Consider the following 21,518-nt stretch of genomic DNA (forward strand, 5'->3'; position numbering starts at 1 on the left):
TTTCTTTGGAAGTCGGCATTTCTAAAAATTGAATTTCTTGGGGCGCCTGGGTGGCTCAGTCAGTTAAGCATCTGCCTTCAGCTCAGGTCATGATCCTGGGGTCCTGGGATCGAGCCCCAAGTTAGGCTGTCTGCTCAGCAGGGAGCCTGCTTCTCCCTCTCCCCCTGCCTACTGCTCCCCGTGCTGTGCTCTCTCTCTCTCTCAAATAAATAAAATCTTTTAATAAATCAATCAGTAAAATAAATAAATAAAAACTCAATTTCTTTGCATAAAAATAAAACCTTTACTCAGTGCGTAGAATTATCTAGGAGTTTTCCTTTGAAATAATAAAAACAATCCTACTCCTATTGCTTTTATCTATAAGTATACAGTGTACTCATTTTTATTTTTGTGACTTGGTAGTATACCACATTTTGAAACTACTTTTCTAGTTATTAATTCATTTAATCCTCACAACAATCTTATAAAAAATTATTATCCCAATTTTATAAAGGAGATAAGTGAAGGTCACTGAGGATGGTGCCTGGAGTCCTACATCTAGCAAATGTCAGAGCTACTAATGGAAGAACGGGAGAAATCATTTACGGTCTTGGCTTAGAGAGGCCTCTAGCTTAACAGAGTTCTCTTTCCTAATTTAGAAATTAGGAGTTCAGACTCAGCGAGGTTAAGTCCTTTTTATCTCAGAGTTTTTGGTTTTGTTTTGGTGGGTTTTGTAATTACAACTTCAACTCTGTGTCCATATGGTACATTATGGGGTAATATATTTGCATTATTAAAAGAGTTATGAAGACAAAGTTGTTTCTCAAAGGAAAAACCCAACTTTCATGTTCCCCTCGTGTGGAATTAAGGGGATGGATGAAAATATATCTAAGATGTTTTCCTGTTCTCTTACTCTACAACGTGTTTTCCTAGAACTGCAGTTTTTGTAAAATTTTGTTGTTTTTTTCTTGTACAGTATTTTTGTTTTACTTGTCTCTTTTTACCATAAATATGTTTTTCAATACTTGGGCATTTTTTCTGTAAATTCACAAGAAAATCTGTTTGCCTTCCCTACACACACATGCACAGCAATGTTTGGGGGCTCAGAAGCAGCCAATCTGAGTCCACCAACTAGTGATGAACTGGAAACCTTCCTTTCCTGGGCAGGGCTATTTAAATACAGCTGATTCAAAAATATTAAAGTATTCCTTTCCCAACCTCAAGTGACATTTCATTCATTTCACTGAAAATTTATTTCCCATCCGAGCACTCAAATGAAACCACGCTGAAAGGTTTATGCTCTATGGAAAAGGTTGTACCTATACTGCATGTACCTTCAGGAACTTGGCAAAATTTCCAGACCCTTCTGCACTGAGAATGCGATTTGTGGTGGCATTATAAAACGAGGGTAATTGCTCAAATCCATATCCTTCCCTTACGAAAATGATGTAACTACCCACTTACAAATATAAAAGTCAGATTTATAGTGCACAGCTAAAGAAAGAAAACAAAAAGGAGAGAAGACGCGCTACCACTGCTGAACCACTGCGCAGCTGTACCGAGGAAGCAAACCATGAAGGAGGCCTTGAGGGTCTGCAAAGGCCTCTAGGCTCCTGCAGTCCTACCCAACCCTGGCTGCCCACTGCCTCCCGGCTTCTGCCCAGCCACCAAGAAGCAGCATTTCCTCAACGTGCACCTGTCTATAGCCCTCTACCCCTCACTCTCATCCTTACGTGTGCAAGTAAGCAGCCCAGCCACGCTGGTATAGCTTTTGCTTTATAATTGTCTGTCTCTTCCACACTTGTCCCATAATGATCCCTTTCCCCCTATCTTAGGAACACTCCCAATCGGCTTAGGTAGGAATTTCTTGACTGTAATTAATAAAGTATTTGATTCAACTAGCATAATGATTTAAAAGCCAGGTGTTGGAATCAAACCAACTACTCCCACTTACTGTCTGACATTAAGTACCTCACTTAACTTCTCTGACCCTTCCTTTCTTCATGTGTAAAATGAAGATAATATTACCTTCTTCACTGTTTCTTTTTTTTTGAGTACAGTTTCTGTAACATTGTTTTTGTTGCCATCACATCAAAGAGAGAAAATCCTTCCAGAAGAATATAATTTGGGCGAAAAAACAATTTTCAGTTGGATAATGTCTTGGTAAAAAAAAAATGTTTATATAATTCTGGATTGGGTATTGAAAGATGGGACCTGGTCCCATCCCCTCATTAGTAAGCTTAGGCAAGCCCCTTACCATCCCAGACAGTAAAATAAACTATCATATAGCTTTTTTTTTTTTTTTTTAAGATTTTATTTATTTATTTGAAAGACTAAGAGACAACCAGCAAGAGAGGGAACACAAGCAGGGGGAGTGGGAGAGGAAGAAGCAGGCTCCCAGCAGAGGAGCCTGATGCGGGGCTCGATCCCAGAATGCCAGGATCATGCCCCGAGCTGAAGGCAGACACTTAACGATTGAGCCACCCAGGCGCCCCTCATATAGCTTTAAACTTTCTCCAGTTGTCAATGTCTTCTCAGGTTCAAATTTATAAGTTATTGCCAGCTGCGTGAAAACGGACACGGGTGTTTACACCTTTTTTCTTTGCCAGCTGGCGCAATGTTAAACATTGTCAGTAGAGGGCGCCAGAAAGACATAGCAGAAGGAAGGGAATTTTCCTCCTGTAAAGCTGTGCTTGCTCAGCAAGCTTCTGCAGCACGCGCTGCTTGTGTAGCACCCAGCTGCTGCAGCAAGCACAGCTTCCCCAGCTCTTGGCTCCTGTAGTGAGCAGTGGACAGGAGAACCTAGCGGGCAGCAGCTTCCTCCAGCAGCCCTTCAAAAAACGCAATTTTACACTATAATGCCTCAGGTAAGACCGTTTCTGTGAACTAACTTTCCCTAGCCCCTAAACGGTCAGTTTCCTGCAAGCTCTGAGGGCCGATTCCCAGCAAGCTCCGCCAGTGAGACACCACAGCAATTTCTCTACCATCCTGTGAGCCACAGCAGAGCCTCCTCCAAGATCTGGATCTCAGCCCTGGGGTTAGGGGGAGGCTCTCCTTTGGGTGTCCTATCTCAGCCCTAGAGGTGCTAGCTGGTCCTTGTATGTGCTCTGTATTCTTTGGAACTCTCTGTACTTCTTCCTCACCAAACCCTCATTACTTGAATCCCATTACAGTTGATAATTCTTTAAATTACATTTTCCCTGTTCAATACTGTGTAGTTTCTGTCTTCTGATCGGTCATCGACGGATAACACAGCTCTAAGATTTTGATACATAGAAATACTGATTTCAGAGGTGACGATATTAGGAAAGGGATCTTCTAATCTCACTGCTAAGCCTCCCAGAGTGGCATTATTTCTGAAGATAGATGTTAGCAGAGATTAACAAGGCCTTTGGAAGAAAACCACATTTGAAGAGCAGATAACCTTCACTTCTGATGCCAAAAAAAAAAAAAAAAAGATAAGCCTTGTAGAGTCCAAGATCATCTACATAGTCAAGAGGGGCATTCAGAAGCTTTGATTTGGACCTACATCATTAGAAATTGGCTAAACTATGAGGTTGAGGGCGCAGTCCTCCAGAAGGCCAACTTTGCTCAAGACTTCTGGCACCAAGTACACGTTTGGGGGTTCCAAAACCACACTTGGGTTTTGTAATTCACTAGAAAGCTCACAGAACTCACTATTATACTTAAAATCACATGTATTACAGGAAAAGGATACAAATTAGAACCAGCTAAAGGAAGAGATGCGTAGGGCAAAGCCTAGGAAGCCCAAACACGGAGCTTCTAGTCATCCCTCCCATCACCCTAGTCCGTGGAGTCATGGACAGAGAGTGTTACCTCCTCGGAGCCATGATGTATGACAATATGCATGAGTATTGCCAACCAGGGCAACTTACCTGCGCTTTGGAGGCCAGAATTTTTCATTGGGATTCATTACACAGGCACGATTGACTGAATCATTATTCATGTGGTTGAGCTCACTGTCTAGTACCTATTGCCTCCCTGGAGATGAGCTAAAATCACATGACCGGAAGGGCCCACCATGAGCCATCTTGGTAGCGCAGCATAAATTATCAGGTGAGGTTCCAAGGGCCCATCATGAATAACAAAGATACTCCTATCGCTCAGTGAATAATTAAGGTTTTAGGGGTTACCTCCTCTGGAATCTGGAACAAAGCCTGAACGTCTCTTTGGGCAGGTCAAATTCCCAGCTACACATGCACCAAATACATTGGAAAGCTGAAGTAAAAGAAGGTGCAGTCGTCATTATACTAAAGCCAGATTTTATTGGAAACAAAAAATAACCGCTTACATAAGGTCAGTCTCATCGAAAAGATAATAGATTGCATTATAAAAAGGAAGAGGCAGCAGCAAGATGTTACAGGATTTGCCATCTCACCATTTTTTACCTGTTCTTTTAGCTTCGGGGCTCAGGGTTTCGTACAAGGGCATGAAAAATTGATTTAGAAGTGAAATTAGTCACATGAAATCCCCATTTCCTTGCTTTTGCATAATAACATTTTCATCTGTATATACTAGCATGCTTCATCTCACTTTTTTTTTTTTTTTAAAGATTTTATTTATTTATTCGACAGAGATAGAGACAGCCAGCGAGAGAGGGAACACAAGCAGGGGGAGTGGGAGAGGAAGAAGCAGGCTCGTAGCGGAAGAGCCTGATGTGGGGCTCGATCCCATAACGCCGGGATCACGCCCTGAGCCGAAGGCAGGCGCTTAACCGCTGTGCCACCCAGGCGCCCCTTCATCTCACTTTCGATTTGCCTCCACACGCCTTCTGAAAGCAGGAAGAAACCACTCTTCGCCTCTTTCATGCCTCCCCACCCTCAGGAAGGGTCAGTATATCGAAATGTCACTGCTACATTAGATACCGGGGTCATGTGCTTCTTTTGTCCTCTTTCTTCTTGTTCTAAATGGCTTTATATGCTAAATGGTTAGATCCCTGTTTTACATTTGGTGGCTCCAGGGGATTTCAAAATGTTAGATAGAGTGAATGTTCAGAACACCGTCCAAACTGTTTGAAATAGACATAAAATTTTATTTCCATGCTTGCCTTCTTATTACGTTTGTTACAGCTGAACTGTATATGGAGGCAAAACGAAATAAAGGTGAGTCAGTCAAGGAAAGCAGATTGGATGCCCATAAATCCATGGTAACCAACCCTGATATACAGTCAACACTGACAGTCTCTTCTCCTACATTTGTCTGGTCAACTTCTATTATTTTGACCTAATCCTCAAATCTGAACTCTCCTTTCTCTTTCTCAAAATTAAGCCGATGACGTCATCATTTACTTTACAGAGAAAATACAAGATTTATGTGTATACAGGCACACACACACACACACACGCACACACACACACACACACACACACACCTGCTTCTCTTGCCATCAAACATTCGAACTTGCCATGTATACCGAAGTAAGCTAACAATGTTCCTTCCGGGTTAGTGAAGATGTGCAGCCCCTTTGCCCATCCAATGGCAGTACTCCTTATATGTTTTCAATCTTATCATCTTCAGTCTTCTCTGGAAAATTGCATTATTGATTATCCCCCTTCTTCCTTTTTTTTCTTATACATTGTGACATCTCTTTGGATTCTTCCATTGGTGTTCAAACATACTCAAGCCTCTTTTATTTAAAAACTGAAATCCTTTCCTCAAATGTGACCATCCTGCACCAGTTAGGAGTCTCTCTCTCTCTTCACCTTTAAGGGCAAACGTATATAAAGAAAAAGCTCAACTCATTTCCAACACACTCTTCTAACTACAGTACTCTGGAGTTTGGACTCCAGCATTGCACAGAAACAGGTTTCACAAAGGGCCCTCAAAACCTGCTATTGCTAAATCCGGTGAATATTTGTAGGCCTCTTTTAACTTAACTTCTCAGCATTATTTGATTCTGCTGACTACTCCTTTCTTCTTGAAGCATTTTCTTACTCATTATTACAGGATCCAATACCCTCTTGATCTGGTTTTGGCTATGGCTGCTCTCTTTAACCTCTTTGCCTTCTTTTCTGAGCCATTTTACATTGAAGCTACTAAAAGTTCTATCAGAGACCCAGTTGTGACTTTGCACTGTCTTTCTTGGAACCATCATCTACACTCATGTCTCCATTGCTCCCAAACATAGATGACTCCCAGATCTGTTTCTTCAGCTTGGGTAGCTCCTTTGCATTTCAAGCATGAATTTGCAATAGTCAACTTGAAAAGTTGTTTCAAAATCTCTTCAGACATAACACATCCAAACCACATTCATGATTCCCCTTCTTATACCAAAAGCTGTATCCTTCTTGTGATGGTCCATGTCTCGTTCATTCAGTTGAATAAAACAGATATTTGGGGGTTATCCTGGACACCTTCCTTTCCCATACCTCCTGTATCCAATCTATCACCCAGTTGAGTCAATTTTGTCCCTTTAGACTTAACTACTTTTCTGTTTCTATGAACAAATCCCGGCCCAAGACGACATAATCTCTCTACCAGACATTAAAATATCTTCACATATGTATCCCTGTCCATGTTTATACTTCTTCTTGCTTCCGCCACCCTAATATATTCACCATGCTATAACCAGAGTGATCCGATGATGTTACCTCTGCTTAAAACACTTTGGTAGCTGTTTATTTTTCATAGATATAGATACACGGATGTAGATACAGATCAGAATCCTTGAGTAGTTTACAAGGCGCTGTTTGTCCTGCTCCCTAGTCATCCCATTTCTTCCCTGCCCTTTGCTTTCCTTGTTTTAGCCACACTGACCATCTTCAATGAATGGAAGTGCCATGCCGCTGCTTGCCTTGTGTTCTGCACAAAATATTCCGACTTCTTTGCTTTACCCTGGTAACTCTTATCATCAGATCCCACTTCACTCCTCACCTTCCCTAGAAAGCCTTCCTAATATTCCTGTCTGGATCAGATTTTCTTATTATATGATCCCATGGTAGCATTTACTTCTTCTTTGTGTAGTGTATCACCTTCAGAATGTTATATTTATTCATGTACTATTTCCTTAATCTTTATCTTCCCTGTAGGAATATGTACTTATGGAGAGGAGGGAACATATCAATTTATTGTACCCCCAGAATCGAGCATAATGTCTGGTTGTCATTAAGTATTTGTTAAGTACATAAATAAATGAAAGGAATTTTACTCATTTTTGAATACAAAATCACTTACAGAGAGCAAACTTCCTGCATTTGAGGATAACATTTAACCACTTACGGGAAGGAGGCATTTTGTAAATTTTGTAAATTTCCCTTATTGGTCAAAATGTGCTCCTCAAGGGCTTGGAAAGCCTCAGAGCTGATCCAGAGGTCAACTGGGATTAAACCAAGGGAAGGTTACGTGGCAGGGAACCAAAACCCCTGCCAGCCTCTCCCTTCCACTTGAAGCAGATTAACTTTGATTTTCCCTATATTTACATTAGACTTCTGTGGACAGTTTTGTTTGAATAAGTGTCCACTCTCCTTCCTCATCAAAAAGGTTTGAAAATGACTGAACTAGGGGCACCTGGGTGGCTTGGTCGGTTAAGCCTCTGCCTTCAGCTCAGGTCATGAACCCAGGGTCCTGGGATCGAGCCCCACACTGGGCTCCCTGCTCAGTGGGGAGCCTGCTTCTCCCCTCTTAAAAAAAAAAAACAAAAAAAGAAAATGACTGAACTAGTAAATTTCAATGGCCAGATAAGAAAATGGAAGCCCATGTTAAGTAAGTGAAATAACCCCAAGTTGCATAGATAGCTCATGTACAATCCTTATATTCGAAGAAAAGATAAAGAATCCCCAAGAGGAGGAAAATACCCTGGAAAAAATATAAGTAGTCCTCTAATAACAAAGAGAAACGGTTCCTCTCCCTCTCCTCCTTCCTCCTCATTGGTAGTTCCCATTTCCTCCTGCTGCTTTTATTCCCACAGTATTTGTTACATTAGCAAGAAGCAGACTTCACAGACTGAATGCTAATATGTCACTATCTGGCTTTGTAAAGGAGAGCCATTCTGGTAACTAAATTTCCCAGGCTATGTTCATTCTGTCATTTGCCAGCTGGAGATGGCAGATATTTTTTAATGGCAGAAAAGATGGAGATGGCAGATATTTTTTAATGGCAGAACTATCCTCAAATAACTAATTGACTCACTCATTTGTATTTCTGAAGTGAACTTGAAAATATTCAAGCGTTACCTCTATGTACGGATATATACATATAAATCCATTCCCGCCAAGGAATCCTTATAAGCAGAAAACGAATTAGAGGCAAAATATATTGTTATCCCTCCTTGGCAAACACCAGAGGGCACTAAATACTGAAAAAGAAAGAAATGTTACAAACTGCACATAAATAGATTTTCTCACTAGAGGGAGCAAAGGAAAAGTGACAATAATATACAGTACATACTCTTGAAAAAGTCTATGTAGAATATTTATGCTACTTTAAGATAGGGGAATAAATATTTATTTTACTCTAGAGAAACATATTACTATCAGGAGAATTATAATAAAAACCAACCAGAAAAGGTCATCTCTTCTTCAGGAATCTTGAATGGAAAATCTGTATGAGATACATCCCTGCTATCCTCTCCCCTTCTCTGTGTCTCTCCTTCTCTCTCCTTTCCCTCCTCCTATACTTACGTCTCTATTTCTATCTCCATCTCCAGCTATAGGACTATCGATATGTTTATCCATATACGCCTTTATGTCACATAAAGTTAACAGTGAGAACTAGAACTTCTCAATAGAAAAGTGAGTATGGAGTGCCTGGGTGGCTCAGTTGTTAGGCGTCTGCCTTCGGCTCAGATCATGATCCCAGGGTCCTGGGATTGAGTCCCGTGTCGGGCTCCCTTCTCCACTGGGAGCCTGCTTCTTCCTCTCCTACTCCCCCTGCTTGTGTTCCCTCTCTCGCTGGCTGTCTCTCTCTCTCTGTCAAATAAATAAATAAAATCTTTAAAAAAAAAAGTGAGTAAAACATAAAAACAGAATTCACAGAAGTAACATGGCAAAAAAAATATAAGGAAAAAAGTTCATCTAGCAAAAAGCAATAAAAGATAAAACAAAAAACAATAGTGTTAAAAGCTAGTAAGTATATAATACAATAGGCACTTTTATATAACACTGGCAGGAGTATTACATTGGTTAAAAAAAATTCCGAAAAGCAATGTGGCAATCATATGTGTAGATAGATAAATAGGAAGATCTTTCTTTTTTTTTTTTTTTTTTTTTTAAGATTTTATTCATTCATTCAACAGAGATAGAGACAGCCAGCGAGAGAGGGAACACAAGCAGGGGGAGTGGGAGAGGAAGAAGCAGGCTCCCAGCAGAGGAGCCTGATATGGGGCTAGATCCCAGAACGCCAGGATCACGCCCTGAGCCGAAGGCAGACGCTTAACCACTGTGCCACCCAGGTGCCCCAGTAGGAAGATCTTTCTAACCTGAAAAACGTCACTTCTTTAAAGCTTCCTTAAGAAAATAATAAGTGATAAGTAAAATATAAATGTAGAAAGGCACTTGCCAGAGCAATGAAGCAGTAACAAAGTGGAAGTAAACTTAATGTTTTACAGTAAAGAAAATGTTATAATAAATTACTATTAGAGTCAGATGATATTATGCTTTCATTAAAATATAGGTCTTCAAAATTAGTAAGTGATATTTGATAAAATCATAATATGTACGTTAAATTAAAAAACAGAAAATATAGTTATTGACCCAGTATGTTTCCAATACATTTTTAAATATTTCTTTATTAATGGTGGTTAGATTTATGTAGTAGGATTACAGATACTTCTTATTTTCTTCCTAAACTTTTCACGCTTTCTAAATGTTCTAGACTGGGTAGCATACTGATCTTATGATTAGAGAAAAGAACATTCTTAACTTGTATTTTGGAAAAAAACCACAAAGTTTCCAGAAAGATGCAAGAATAGTAAAAGCAGATTTTATTAGGATAGGTTTAAAGAACTGAAAATGGTCAGGTTAAACATGTGTTGCCATCTATCTGTCTATCTATCTGTCCGTCCATCCATCCATCCATTCATCAAAACACACACATATGGATAGTACGTGAGAGTACTTACTTTGCAATGTACTTACCAGCATTGAATAATATAATTTGTTTTTGTTTCATATTACCTTGTTTGGCTATTGTTCAAGCTGAATATAGGTCTTATGATATTTTTGGCCATTAGTAATTCTGTTACTGCAGTGAATTTTCTACTCTATAATGTACAGGCCATATTCAAATTTCACCTCTATACCAAAAATTTCCATTTCAGAATTTTTTTTCTTCAAACAGGAAACCAGTTCAGGATTACAGAATGCATTTACTTGCAATATTCCCTTAGTCTCTTTTAATCTGGAACAGCTCTTCAGGCTTTCTTTGTCCCTGGTGACACTGATTTTTTTGAAGACTACAAGCCAGTTATTTTGTAGAATATCTCTCAACAATTTGTGGGTATTTTTTTTTTCTTATAATCCAGTTCAGGTTATGCACTTTTGTCTGGGACAACAATGAAGTAATGTTTTCTTCTCAGTGAATCACATCAGATGTCCCATTCTTGGAGATTAATAACTAATTTCTGGAGAGATGCTTAGAGATAATATACATATCCTGTGTCTCATCAAAATTTACACTATAGTTTTATCATCCTTTGATGATTCATGCCTGAATCAATTATTACTAAGTTAATCACAAGATGGTGATTTTTTGATACCATTGTTCATTCCACTTTTAATAGTTTTCTTCTTCTGTTATAAAAAGTTGTCCTTTCTCTTCATGTATATTAGCAGTATAGGCACATGGATTTTTTTTTTTTAATCAATGAGTTATAATCCATTACCACTATTTTTAATTTGGGTATTCTAATTGTGCCAGACGTGACTACTGGAAGCCATTCAGGAGAGCCCTTTGTCCTATTGACATGCTGCCATCAGTTTTGTTTTGTTTTGTTTTCCCAACACTTCCTTACTTTGTGGCCCCTCAAAATGTTCCCAACTCATCTTGTACTTTTCCCGTCTCAACCATGGAAAATTCCAGTCCAACAGTACAGGGTTCTCTGCAGCCTTCTCTTCCATATTTGTATCTCCCTTCCCTGAGAGTGAGAACCCTGACTCTGAACGTCACCAGTGTCTTTACTCGTTCACTCAATACTGCAATACACAGAAAATAGTTTCAGATTTGCTATACTCATACAACTGTGAAAACTACCAAGTAGAGTGAAAGCTTAGTTTACCATTCTTCTTGTGTTTAGAATAAAGATATAGCTCAAAAGTTTTTTGAGGTTTAAAAACATTTTTAAAAATTATTTGGTTAGTCCTTTTATCTTCTTCATTGTGGTTATGTTATTTGAAAAATTATTTTTTTTACAAAGAAAGTTATATTTGGTTAAGATTAGCTTACTTGAAAAAGTTCAGTGGGGGCGCCTGGGTGGCTCAGTCAATGAAGCCTCTGCCTTTGGCTCAGGTCATGTTCTCAGGTCCTGGGAACGAGCCCTGCATCCAGCTCCCTGCTCAGTGGGGAGTCTGCTTCTCCCTTTGCTGCTCCCCCTGCTTGTGTTCTCTCTCTCAAATAAATAAAATCTTAAAAAAAAAATTTAAATGGAAGGTTCTTATGGGTCTATTAATGCATTTCCATTCAATGCTAATTTAGAAACATCTTCATTTATTTCATTTTTATGATGTTTATTTTTGAGGATGAAAAGCAGCATATAACCCAAAGCATAAAACAAATTTCAATGAGTCCATACTGATTCAAGTAAATAATTGAGTAAGTAAACAAGGAAAAAGAGATGACTCTTCCCTGTAGAAGAATTCCAAATAATTTATGGGGTTATTTTGTTCTCAAGGAGGTAGAGCATAACTACTCTCTAAGTGCGGGCTGTGTGGTGTGACTTCCTTCCAAAGAGTAAAAAGGAGCTTAAAAAAAAAGAAAGTGACTTTCCTTACAGTAAAGCAATCTACCACATACTACCTCATCCAATTAATCAAGGTTAACATCACCAGTGATAAGTCATGTTGATTGTGTTTACCCTTGATATGTTGGGATGAAAGTGGCACTTTACCTCTGGTCTTCCTGCCCAAAATATATTACCCCGGTCTAATCATAAGAAAAACATCAGAGAAATCCCAATTGAGTGACATTCTACAAAATATCTGACCAGTACTCTTCAAAACTGTCAAAGTAGGGGCGCCTGGTTGGTACAGCGGTTAAGCATCTGCCTTCGGCTCAGGGCGTGATCCCGGCGTTATGGGATCAAGCCCCACATCAGGCTCCTCCGCTATGAGCCTGCTTCTTCTTCTCCCACTCCCGCTGCTTGTGTTCCCTCTCTTGCTGGCTGTTTCTATCTCTGTCAAATAAATAAATAAAATCTTAAAAAAAAACAACTGTCAAAGTCATCAGAAATAAGGAATGAATGAGAAAATATCACAGCCAAAGGAGCATGTGGAGACATAACCATGTAATGTGGTATCTCGGTGGGATCTTGCAACAGAAATAGGGCATTAGGTAAAAAGTAGGGAAACTTGAACAAATATGAATTTTAGTTAATATCAGTGTATTAATTTTGGCTTATTAATATAATAAATGTACTATACTATTGTAAGACATGAATAATAAGTAAAACTGGTTGTGGGGCATATGGGAACTCTCCCTACTACCTTTGTAATTTTTCTGTTAGTCTAAAACTAAAGTAAATATTCTATTTTAAAAATTAATACATAATATTTGGAAAAAGGAAAGTGTATGGAGGGGAAAACTTAAATCATCTTTCCCATCATTCCTGCATAAATACCTTTAATATTTTTAACATATTTCTCTCTTTCTCTTTCTCCCCCCTTTCCCCCTTCTCTTCTCTCCTCCCTCCTAATTTATCTTTATCCCTCTATTTCTCTCTCCATTTCTTTCAACAGTTTTAGTACACTCCCTTTTCTCTCTCTTACATGCCCTGACTCTCTTTGGGTAAGTATATGTGTGGTTTGACCAGAATCCCAAAATAAAATAGATGTGAAATTTTAACTGACTCTTGAAAATCTCAACCAAATTGAGACTGTAGTAGGACTAGAAAGTAGGCAGAAGAATTGGTGAAGAGATGTCCTTAGAGAGAGCTGTTTCCACCCTGTGAGTCCTTACTCCACCCCACCCCAGGCACTGGGTAAACCTTTACCTGCAGCTTATTGAGGCAGGGTCATATTTTATAGGACCACTCCTAAGATTTAAAATGTGTTTTTATGATAGTTGTCTTTCTCTGCTTGACTTATTTCACTTAGGATGATCGGTAGGGGAAGAAAGGGATAAAGAAAGGGGGGGGGTAATCAGAAGGGGGAATGAAACATGAGAGACTATGGACTATGAGAAACAAACTGAGGGCCTCAGAGGGGAGGGGGGTGGGGGAATGGGATAGGCTGGTGATGGGTAGTAAGGAGGGCACGTATTGCATGGTGCACTGGGTGTTATATGCAACTAATGAATCATCGAGCTTTACATCGGAAACCGGAGATGTACTGTATGGTGACTAAGATAATATAATAAAAAATCATTAAAAAAATAAAATAAAATAAAATAAAATGTGTTTTTGCAATTGAGAAAACCTGAGGACCAGTAACTGATTTGTGTCTGAGAGTACCAACATAGTCTATGGCAGCAAAGCCCTAGAGGGAGCTTTGCTGTCCTCATTGGAATAGGCCTGAACTCTCAGACTTTGTTGAAGCAAGAGAAATGAGAGAGCTTTCCACGAGCCAGATGGAACGCATTCAGGAGCAAGACGCAGTATTGGGTTATCTTAGGTCTTCTCCAGCAAAGCTGTCTAGAAGTGCAGAGGAACCCTGGCTGCAAGGATCTGGCTCTAGTCAGTAGATCCCTGGGGGCTAAGGAAATGAACTATAAGTAACCATTGGAATAATGGAGCATCCACCCAGGTCAAGGGAATTGATGGAGAGAGGTGCTCAATGATGGTGATTGCTAAGGATCCAGTAATGTTCACAGGCGTCTGAGATCCCGAAGCCGTTCAGCCTCGTCGGGATGCCTCTGTCCCTGTGATGGGCTGGATGCATGTCTGTGTCCCCAAAATTCATATGCTGAAGCCTTGATCCCCAATGTGACTGTATTTGGAGGTGGGGTTCTTTGGGAGTAATTAGGTTTAGAGATAAGGTATTTATTTAAGGAAATAATTAAGTTAAAATGAGGCTGATGAAATGGGCCCCCATCCAGTATTATTAGTATCCTTAAAAGAAGAAGAAATTTGAATACACAGAGACGCAACACCGAGGGGTGACCATGTGAAGATACAGAGAAAAGATGGTCATGTGTAAGCCTCAGGAGACACTGAACGGAACTGAGCGGGAACTGCGGATACCTTGATCTTGGGCTTCTAGCCTCCAGAACTTGGAGAAAATAAATTTCTGTTAAGTCACCCCATCAGTGGTGTCTTATTATGGCGGCCCTAGCAAACAAATACAATATCACTTATCTGTCTTTGACATATCACACTTAATTTCCCTTCCTGTTCTCTGTTTCTGACCCAGGACTCATTCCTCAAATCTAATTCATTCTCCTTCTCGGTTATTGTTCTTGGCTTCTTTCCTTAGTTGTAATTGGCATCTCTTCTCCTATATTAGGTCTGCTTTTAGCCTCTATGGCTACAAAATCGATCTAAATGGATGCTGGCACTTTTCCTGAGATCTCTTTCACAGGGCTAATGGACCACCGAATCCCATCCTTTCTATTCTCAACCCAAATTCTGTGGTTGAATTGAACCAAAGCCAGGAAACTCTACCTTATAAACTTCTCATCAACGAATATCCCACCAAGACTTGGAGAAGTGAACTTGCCTTCCTCTAGGTGGGCATTGGAAACAGTGACACGTGACACTAATGAAGGATAGTTGGAAGAAACGCAGCTAGGGACAGGGGGGCCTCTCCCTAAGAGGAAACCACCCTTGAAGAAATTTTACACCGTCCTGGAAGGAGCCCTCCACCCTTTCCCGCATGATAGGTAGATGACAGAAACCTGATTGGATGACAGGCACGTGGAGGGTTAGTCAGATTAAAACAGCCTGCCAACAAGCCCATAAAAGCCCCTGGACTTAGAAACTCCAGTGGCAACCCTCCCAGGTCCTCTCTCTCCTCCGGAGTTTTGTACTATCGCTCAATAGACCGTTTTGCTGCCCACCGCTCTTCGTCTGGTTTGCCTCTTCGTTCTTCGAAGCAGCGTGACCATGAACCGCGGCACCGAAGAAAAAGAAACCCTGTACCAACACAAAACCTGAAGTACAAGTTCAAAGTTGTCGATGGCTCTTCAGCTCAATAGGCGGAACCACAGAAGAGAAGCTGTTTGTCTCTGACGACCTCAGGCTTGCTCTGTCCCAACGATCCTCTCCTTCCCGTCTCCTTTCTCCTTGTGCAATGGGGATGTTACCTGGAGTGGGGCAGTGTGTGGTTAGGTGACATTCCTCTCTCTTGCCAAGGGTTCTTTTTACCTAAGTTGTTATACGTGGGGTTCATGGTGCTTTGGCTTTGGCTGAAGGAACAAAGCTTATTTTCCTCTTTTTTTTTTTTTTTAAGAAAGGGGTGCCAAGGCAATGGTAGAGGTGGAAAGAGTAGGGGCAATGGGATGATGTTTGCCACCCACCAAATCCCTCGGGTCACATGAGAGCTTCTGGTCAAGAGGGAGTTAGGACCTGAGCACGCCTGACGGACCCGTGTCCTGAGGGACCAAGTGCGAGTGTAGGAACCCGCGCTGCTGCCATGGGACTCAGTCACCCGGAAGCTGAGCAGAGGATCAGTCCCTCTTGCCTAAAAATGCTCTGCTTTGACCTCCAGGAACATGAGGAGCTTTAGCTTGACTGGATGCGTGTATTATCCCAGGCCTGCTGAGGTTCCTCCAGGCTGCTGTGAGCGGCTGGGACCTGACCCGGGAGAGCGGAGCGGGACCCAGCAGGTGCTGCACGGCGGTTCGCTGGCTGGGGCCGAGCGGAGAGATGGAAACTGGGGGCATGTTTTACAGATGCTCTTTAGAGAACCCTGGAAAGGGTGAGGGGAGAGACTTCACATGGCAAGACAGTGTGGGGGGACATTGGAAGTACTGACTAGGGCAATTTTAAGGTGGGGATTTACTTTCTTTTTGCCCCATGTTTCCATGTAGAGGGACCTCTAAATCCAGGATGATCTCATCCCACAGTAATCCACTTAGTTACTTCTACAAAGACCCTATTTTCAAGTAAGTTCACGTTCACGAGGGTAAGGACTGGGACATATCTTTTGGGGGGCACCATTCGACCCACTGCACTGCCTTAGTGAAAGAAGTGTTCCTTCCATTGAAAATCACTCTATTTTCTGCTCATTTCAACCAGGTGGGAAAATTTGGTCCAGCTTTATTTTCTGTGCAGTTTGCATTATCAAAGCTTTAGTGTTTTTCATTTTCTAGGAATAAAATCATATGTACTTGAATGTCGTTTTTCAAAATATATTCTGTCTTTACTCCCTTCCCATCCCTATGAAGTAAAAAGCCCCAAATGCTTGTCAGTTACACTTGCTCTACTAAAACCCACCGAGAGGCAGCCTCGGGCGATTCACGACACGGGCTGTGATTGATTAAACCATTTCTCTTTATTTTTGGGCACCATCCAGACTGCATTTTCCACTCTGTTTTGCAGTTTGGTAACTAAATTCTTCCCAAAGGGACATGAGCAGAAGTCCTTCTCATATCTTCCAGCTGGCCCATCAATCCTTGCATGAGATCAGACGTTCTCTCCCCAAATTCCCTAACCCACCCCCAGTCTAGATATCTGCATTCAGGGCGAACTTGAAAGCCACGTGTGAAAGATGGTTCATTTTTTTTATCAGTCTAGGTTTGTGAATGATTAAGTAAAACAGAGCTCCCAACACCGATAAGGTACACTAGTTTGGAATTTAATGGAGTAAGAAATATACTTCTCTTCTTGTTAGTATTAAGTCAGGGAGATTTTGAGGGTTATCTGTCAGAAGAATAAACCCTCTCTTGATTAATACAAGCAATTTGGGTGATGAGTAATCTATTCAATTAAATCTTTCCTAATTAGGAAAGTTGAAATTCAGAAACACATTATGGGAGTGGGGGGTGGGGGAGGAGATTCCATCAAAAATGAAAGAATAAAATGTAAATATTACGGTGACCCATTAGGTTCCAACAAAGCAGCCCCTACTTCTCCCTCTTAACCCCCCTCTTGTAACATCCACACCTTCCTCGCTGGGTTCCCTTCACTCTGGTCTCTTTCCTAGAATTGAACACATCACAGGGTCTTTGCGTATGGTACTTTCTCTACCTGGATTACTCTTCTTCCACTGCTTTGTAAGGTTAACTTCTTTTCATTATTCAGGCCTCAGCTTAAGTATCATCTTTCCAAAGAAGACTTCCTAGATGTTCCTGTATAAACTATAAGAAAAGTAGCCTCCCACATGCCCCCAGCCCAATAATTCTTGATTATATTACTCTGTTGTTATTCCTATCACCCTTTGAAATAATCATTTTAAATTGTTTACCGATTTGTTTATCTCTCCTCCAGACACTAGAAGTTTCATTAGAATCGGGACCTTATTCTTCTTGGCTGTGTTGTGTCCCCAGAGCCCAGAATAATGCCAATCAACAATGAAGATGCTCAGTGATGTTTGTTAAATGAATGAATGAGGAGAGAGAAGAGGGAGAGAAAAAAAGGAGAGAAAGAGATAACTGGTAGAACACCCAAGAAGATCACTTGTTATGTCCAATAAACTTTCATTAGTTAAGTCCTGAGTTTACCTCTTGTTCTGTAGAAGGACCTGCTATGTACTATACTATATCCTTAAAGAATAATATTCTTTCAAGTTACTTACCTATATTTTTCAATGTACCTCACGTAGTAACTGGCGCATTTCACAAAGAGGAGAATATTTAATTTGGATCACCAGTATCAGAAAATGCTTGAGACAAAAGTTTTCACAGTTTGAGAACAATTTGCTGTTTCTGGTTGCAGCAATAGAAGGGGACTTAGCGAAGGACTATCAGGGCTCACAGATTCAACATATCTCAGGAGGTCTTGGGCTTAGGAAAGAGGCAGAAATCAAAGCAATTTCAAAGGGCTCAGGAACAGGAGGGACAATAACCATCTTATGGTAGGAATGCTCTAGGCAGGATACCGGCCATCCTAGATGGCGCCACCACCATCTGCTGCCACCATGACATGCCTGAGCATGGAGCCTCTGTGAGATTCCACCTGTCACCACACGGAATACATTCAGATCTTCTTTTATTTTTGTGTCATTTGCTTACATTTCAATGAATCAAATGGGAGCATCTGACTGGCAAAGTCTAGGTCACGTGACTGTTCCTTAGCTGCTACTCTATCAGTTTCTGTGTTAGGAGAGAGGGTAGTAACTGAGATGAGAGACACAGGGAAGAAAACTGTACTTACCAAGGCACAAAGGCAAGAACTGGCATGGTGAGTAGTTGGAAGTTCTCAAAGGGGGTCAAGGTGAGGAGAAGGAGAGTGTTTTGAGAGCATTAAGGTCCAGTTGGGAAGAGCCTTTTATGCTGGGCTCAGAGATTTAGGCTGTATCCAGGAGAAAATGTGCATATTATTTCTCTAACCAGATCATAAATTCCTTGAAGGTTTAGAAGGTAAAATATTTCTCTCTCCAGCCCACCACCACCCCACGCTGCTGAGTACGAAAGTACATAGCAGCAAGCACAGTACTTTGTGCATCATGGGCGATCAATAAAGTCCTTTCAAGTAAAGCAGAATATAGAGGATAACACGTTGACATAAATTCATAATCAAAGAATATAAATAGAAAGAGAGTAGGGCAATCTTAAAAAATGAGGAAGAGGCTTGTTCATCCCCATCCTCTCCTATTTCCCTTTTTAGGACCCTAAAGTAAGTATAGTAAGTATAGCCCCTTATTCTCCCATTCCCTAAAAGCTACCTAGGGTCATGGAGGAAATAGCACTTAAATATGGTGTCAGGTAGACATGATTTCCAATCCATGCTCTGCTGCTTACCAGCTATGTGACCATGGGTGAATCTTTAACTTCTCTGCTGTTTAGTTTCCTCATTCACAAACAGGGACTCCTGGTAATGATATCACAGTTGTCCTAGGTTACCTAATAGGGAAGTCCCTTTCTGTCCCCTCTGCCTTCTTATTGAAGCACCAAATCCAGTTCTGACCTTCCCGCAGCTCTCCAATGCCCCGAGATTCATTTCTCTCCGTTTCGCCTCCAGTATAAGCCTTAGGTTCTCATCCACCTTAAAGGAAGTAACTTGTGATGCAAATAAATGGAACTCTAAGGGTGCACTTAGAAGCAGTTAGAGAGTTATCTTTGTCCGGGCATCACCGAGGGGCATCTTCATAACAGTAATTGGTAATCACTTTTGCCTATAACACATCTGCTAGTTAGTAAGAGTTTTCAGCTGTAATGTACAAAAGTAATAAACCATTAGGAGGAAGAATAGTGCAGAGAGGGAGAGCACGATCTCTGGAGTCTGTTTACCTCCATGAAAACTCTAGCTCCACCATTTATGGGCTATATGACTTTGGGCAAGTTACTAAAACCCTCTGTGCCTCAGTTTCCTTATCTGAAAAAGAGGGAGGATAGTATCTGTTATATGAGGTTGTTAAAAAGAGTAAATGAGTTAATATATGTAAAGTCCTTAGAACGGTGCCAGAGATAGAATTGAAATCAGTTGATTCAAATGATTAAGAGGAATATCCCTAAATGTAAAGCAAATGACACATATTCCTGTCCTAGTAACCTTCTATTATTCGAAACAGCTCAACTTACAGTGTGAGCAGACTTGCAACCTCTGGCCCAAAGATGAATATTACAAGCTCCTACCAAATGAAGGTAAGGCACACAGAGATTTATGAAATATGACACATGCTAGTCATTCATTCATGCATTAAGAAAAAAAAATAAGTGACCTGAGCCAGGCCTCCTTTTTCCCCCATCTATCTTTTAGACTAGGTCCATATCTTCTTGTCTGAAGGATTATTAATTTTTTTGCAAGTTGAATTTAAAACCATTATAAAAACTATAGTATAGTACTGTATGGTATACTACGGTACAGTATAGTATAGTAGTTATGAACATGAGCTCTGAACCATACTTAATTTCCTTGTATCTTCTACTTGTTTTGCAGAGAAGCAGATTGAGAAAAAGAGATATTAGGATACTTGCACAAGAATATTGGGGAGTGGAACTACTTTTACTGAGCTATTGTAATGGGCTAGAGTTTTCAGCTCATATAATCTCTACAACCCTCCAAAAAGAGCATTATGCCCATTTCACAACTGAGGAAGCTGAGCTCCAACAAGAATTGGAAGCTTGTGCAAGATTATAAAGATAGTAAGCAGCAAAATTATGATTTAAAGTTCAGCTTGCCCACCCAAAATGTCATGGTTTTTCTTGGTTTTGCAACTTTTATCACTCTTCAGTATTTAGATGGAATCCATATAAAACAAATATGAAATTAAATGGTCAAATTTGGGAATTTCATATAATTCGATGTGTACTTAAAGATATGCTATACAGAGTCATGACAACTCCTTGCTAGTCCTCTTGCCTCCCTAACTCTTCAGATTTACATCTTGACAGCTTAATCAGTAGGTATTGACACTGATTTGAATGAAACGCCATTGGGAGGGATTTGGGAGGAATATGTGATATGGTCTCTGCTCTCCGATGACTACAGTCTAGTTGGGGAGATAAGACAATCAAGAAAGAAACTAGCAGAGAGCAAAACAATGATGGAGAAATCACCTGGCTATCCATCCATGAATATTCACATGTCAAGTGCTGTGCTTGCCTCAGGTGGATGGGGTGATGAGTAAAAGAGACATGGTTCGTGTCCTCATCGGGTAATGGAGAAGACGATAGTGAACAAATAATTAAATACTCACAGATGTACAAAATGCTTGGGGTTCCCATCAGTTCTTTCCTCTTCTAGTTAAACACTCTACTTACCTGGACAAGTCGTGGTTCTTCAGACCCTGCTGTGGGGTCCATCGTCAAGGCCTTCTCTGACCTCAGGGGAGTGGATATAGTACCAGTTAACTTTGGAAGCAGACCTGTTTTTATTTTACAGACTCCCATTTCTCTGTTCTTGAAGAATGACTTTTCTGGCAATTCAGATTAGAACCATCCCTTCAATGTAAAGCAAATATGTAATTAAGGCGAGTGGGCTCATTTTTCTGTGACCTTGCAACAACAAATAAGTATCTAGCTTGGGGGAACTAAATAAAGAATGTGATTAAAAACTTTCTCCCGAAAACCTGAAATTACAAACCACAGCAGGAGCAGTTGAGAGTATGCTCATGATTTGGGGAGAGTCAAATATATTCCTGATGCTTCTTATGCTACTAGTGGAAACCATGTAGCCACTGGGTGGGGTACTTGAAAGAGGATTTAATAGGGTAGATAAAACCTCAGTTGTAACCACCGAGGCAGTGAAACTCTTTAATCACATTTCCTTTGTACTCATGGTTGGAATTGTAACCAAATTAGACACTTGGAAAATAGACTATGTTTTTATA

The sequence above is a fragment of the Ursus arctos genome, unplaced genomic scaffold, assembly GCF_023065955.2.
Source record: "Ursus arctos isolate Adak ecotype North America unplaced genomic scaffold, UrsArc2.0 scaffold_23, whole genome shotgun sequence".
NCBI classification, from domain to species: domain Eukaryota; kingdom Metazoa; phylum Chordata; class Mammalia; order Carnivora; family Ursidae; genus Ursus; species Ursus arctos.